The 4,583-nt window shown below is 39.6% G+C and overlaps 1 long non-coding RNA gene across 2 annotated transcripts; it reads right to left on the bottom strand.

The window, feature by feature from the left end:
- Positions 1–292: 292 nt before the first annotated feature.
- On the bottom strand, positions 293–2,034 carry LOC136463231 (uncharacterized). Of its 2 annotated transcripts, none has more exons than XR_010760942.1 (2): positions 1,647–2,034; positions 293–723 (listed from the first exon to the last, which is right to left on the bottom strand). It is a non-coding gene; the product is annotated as an uncharacterized lncRNA (long non-coding RNA). The 2 variants fall into 2 exon arrangements; XR_010760941.1 differs by having other exon boundaries at positions 1,643–2,034.
- Between the last annotated feature and the right edge of the window lie 2,549 nt (positions 2,035–4,583).

A 4,583-nucleotide genomic window follows, 5' to 3' on the forward strand; every position in this document is an offset into this window, starting at 1 on the left:
GTCAATCCTATTTATTAGCTGTTTAGTTATTTTTTATTTTCAAAAATAATTTAATAAAATATTGTATACTTAATCTCTTGTGATGAATTTTTTTAGACACACGTGTATCGTACGTGCATATTCACTAGTAGTTGAAAATGCATACTGATAATCCAAAATATCTAGGTATAAAAAGAGAGTAAGAGACTTACAATACTACTTATACGTCCTTTTAGCTGACGTGTTTTAAGGTACATGAATGTCTCGGTAATATCACTTTCATCCACTATAGAAAAAAAAATATCCCGCTTAATGAATATGACTGGACAATTATCCAAAAGATTATTATCCATCCTATATCAGTTTCGCTGTCCCTGGTAAGTTTTTCTTGTTTCTTTTTTCTTACAAATACATATACACATCCTGTGCTTGCTGAAACCACAAGGTAGATCGGCAACGTCGACCACCGGGCGCACCAAGTCTTCCCACCAACCAGGGCCAAACAATGTTTTCGGATGAGTGTCGCCAGACTTCCAAAAGCAATCAGGCAACCAAACAGAGAAAGCACGAAAGATTCTGCATAAAGCAATCAGGCGACCAAACAGAGAAAGCACGAAAAAATTGGGTAGCGCTGACGCCCGGATGTCTGATGGATACTGATCCATCGGATGGTGCTGTGGTCGCAAGGACGTCGGGTCCTTCGTACCGTGCCTCGCCCTCCTGCACGGGATCACATCCGCCCACCTACACGAAACAGAACAGAGATCAGAACCGCCCTTCCTCTGCTCCCCGCGCACGGAACCCGCCCGCCCCCAACCTCGTCCGCCCCCCGCGCACGGAACGGATCGAATAGAATGGGTTTCCCATTCGCCCCCAACCTCGCCCGCCCCCAACGCACTCCCATCAGAAAATTGTTTGCAACATCAAACAAAGCGCAATGCGAGGTGAAACATCAGAACAAGTCTACTACAACATCAGAACAAGAGCGACTGCAACAACACAACAAAGCTAATGTAATACGAGATACAACATTAGAAAAAATACTAATGCAACAAAGAAAAATTACTTGTTACAACAGCAAACCAAAGCTACTGCAACAACAAAAACAAAAAGTGCAATGCGAGATGCAACATCAGAAAAAAAAAGACTAATGGAACAAAGAAAAATTACTTGGTGCAACAACAAACCAAAGCTACTGCAACAATTGAAAATAAAAACGCAATGCGAGATGCAACATCAAGAAAAAAAGACCAATGCAACAAAGAAAAAAACTTGTTGCAACAGCAAAACAACACTACTGCAACAACAGAAACAAAAACGCAATGCGAGATGCAATATCAGAAAAAAAGACTAATGCAACAAAGAAATATTGCTTGTTGCAACAGCAAAACGACGCTATTGCAACAATAGAAACAAAAGGCACAATGCGAGATGCAACATCAGAAAAAAAAAACTAATGCAACAAAGAAATATTGCTTGTTGCAACAGTAAAGCAAGCCTACTACAACAGAGCTCGTCGGAACCCTAGCCACCGCCGCGTTCCTCAAATCTAGATCCAGAGGAGGAGTAGGAGGAGCAGGAGAAGGAGGATAAGGAGGAGGAGAGCTCAAATCCAGATGAGGAGGAAGGAGAGAGGAGGAGGGCTTGGATCCAGAGGACCCACCTACCACGCCGGAAGCCGCTGCCGTCGCCCTCCTCTCCGGTTGCATGGAGGTCACGGAGGGAGGGGCGACTCGCAGGAAGCCGCCGCAGTCGCCCTCCTCTCCTGTGGCATGGAAGTCACGGAGGGAGGGATGGAGGGACGGAGGAAGGGAGGGAGGGGTGGCTCACTGGAAGCCGCTGTCGTCACGACATGGAGGTGGCGGAGGGAGGGAGGGGCGGCGGCGTGTGAGCAGAGTGAGAGAGTGGAGGAGCCGGGAGGAGAGGGCAAGAAGAGCAAGAGAGGTGAAACGCGCGGACACGGGATGGGGATGGGGAGGGCGTCGAGCGGGCGGATAGGACGAGGTGCCGGTCGAATCGTTTTTTGACGCGCGTCCGAAACGACGTTCGACTAGGAGCATTAACGGTAAAGATTCTGCATACGCAGAGCCTGGCCAAGGAAATATAAGCAACCAATCAGGCTAATAGGGAGTGGAGTTTGGAGGGAAAGGAAGAAAAATGTACGCAGCCACAGCCCATGGGCACCAGGAGAAGATAAGGTTCATCACCAAACTTTTGTAATTGGAAGATTGGTCCCCAAAAAAATTCATTGTCTTTCGCTATCTTCTTTGTGCATTGGAATCTTATGGATAACATCTGATAATATTTCAGGATGATTCAGCTTATGTGTATGTTGTATTACAGATGGCATATTTTTATTAGAAAAAATACATACAACATCTAAGTTCCAAATATTATTTAGAAACAAAAATAGTAATAATATGCGTGGTGCTATGTATATATAGGGGCAATTATATCTATAATCTATATATATTATTATTATATAATATTATCAAAGAGCAAAATTTCTTCTTCAACTTGTCGTCTATAGCACTATCTCCTATCCATGTTTCCTCAAATGTGACCCGAATTTATTATATGTACTCATATAAATTAGAACAACTCAGTTCAATGATGATACATAGCCTAATTCCAAGTCATTATATTTCGCCTCATGCAAATTAGAACAACTCGTTTTAATGATGATACATAGCCTGCTTGGAAGGCATATTAGATTTTGTGTATTGTACGAACACGTTTGCTAGCCTTAATATTAAACTACGGTGAGTATTTTTTGTTTTGGTCCTTTCTTCGTTTTTTCTTTTCCCGTTATTTTTTTTCTGTCTCCGTTATTTTTTTTTTCTGTCCTGGTTTCCCGTTAGTTTTGGACCATTAGTTTTTCTTTTCCCGTCTCTTTCCATCTCTGTCGTTTTTCTTTTTTCTTTTTGTGACCTGTCGTTTTTCTTTCTTTTCTTTTGTCCGTTCGACGGTGTTCCGGTTTCCCTTAGTTTTGGTTTTTGCGCGTCTCCCCTTCCTCTAATTTTTTCTCTTCATCTAAAGTTTCTTTTGTTTTCACATATAAATATCAAAAAAACAAATAATGAAATAATACTATAGCCATTGGACCCATGATCACTCCCTTAAAAACTAGAGCTTTTATCACCGAGCTGTTAACACAAATTTAATTAGAAGCAAAACTTGTCTTATTACTATAATCAGGTTGAACATATGATCCTACTAACTAAACCTGTAAATAAGGCATGTTGGGATCCATTAGCAATAAAAAAAATTAGCTAACTTTTAGCTAATAGCTGCTAGTTTTTAGCAAGGTTGTTTAGATCCATCTGCTAATAGGTGGTTGGGTAGTGAGTTGAAGGTGCATATAAACTATTAGCACCTATCAACAACTCCAAACTTGTTAACGAAACTAATAGTTATTAGTCCTCCAGCTAATAATTAACAGGTTTATTAGTAGGTTTGTTTGAATCCAATAGTACTAATTAATTTTAGCTGCTAATTTTTATGCTAATAGATCCAAACACACCTAAATGTGTCTCCAAACTATGTGAATTTACTAGTATAATTCTGACGAAGACTACCATGTCAATAATCAAGAAAAGTCTCGTGCCATACTCATAAGCGGATTGACCAGTCAATATATGTTAGCAACTCCTTGTTGACTTTAGGTGCCGTTTGGCTGATGGTTTCTATGACTCATAAGCCAGCTGAAGCTGATTTGTTGTGAGAGAAAAATAATGTTCCATGGCTAATAAGTTATGAAACTCGATATTTAAGTATACTAATACTTGGATATTATGAAAATTAAAGTTATGTTATATTTACGAGAGAAAAAATCATATCAAGCTAGTATTTTGATTCGATACAGACTTAATAGGAAATTGTCACATTATTACCAATAGTAACTTATATTATAGATGTCATGGTCATCATAAAATAAATTATACCTTTTAAATTTTATAGAAAGGATGACAGATAAATAGATCATTCCGATCCTTCTTTCCTATAAATGTTAGATAGGTAACTTTTTTCTCCCATTACAACTAGTATGAATATTCTCTCAAAGGCAAGATTTTTGAGCAGGACTAGCTAGGGTTTGCACTCCAGAGTTTTAACTCATTGACCGTGATGAAAGATTTTCCAATTCGAATACTATTTCCCATTACATACTTTTTTTGAAAGAAAAGAGCTTTTATATTATGAAAACTCTTTCCTACCATAAGCTCCCAATTCATGGGCCACTCCATTAGCGCTTCGATGACGTTTTGAGACTTTGAAATGCTGGAATAGGCTCAGTGTTCTCTTTGTTTCCTATCACCATTGCATTAGTGGAGAGGTAATTTTCGACAAAGAAAATTATGACGACAATACTAAGAAATCGTATTGCAGATAGATTTATAAATTATTGATGCTTCATAGAACAAGGTTTTCTAGCCACAGTTCCGATCGACGATGTGATAGCACTACTACAAAACGATTTTAGAGACGGAAGGCTTTTTACTATGGAGGTAGGTCAATATACAACCGCCTTTATAGTGCCCTTCAAAACGAGCCACGTAGCTACTGGTTCTAGCCATCTCTAAAAATACCCATATTTTTAGAGGCCA

The sequence above is a fragment of the Miscanthus floridulus genome, chromosome 7 (genome assembly GCF_019320115.1).
Source record: "Miscanthus floridulus cultivar M001 chromosome 7, ASM1932011v1, whole genome shotgun sequence".
NCBI lineage: Eukaryota > Viridiplantae > Streptophyta > Magnoliopsida > Poales > Poaceae > Miscanthus > Miscanthus floridulus.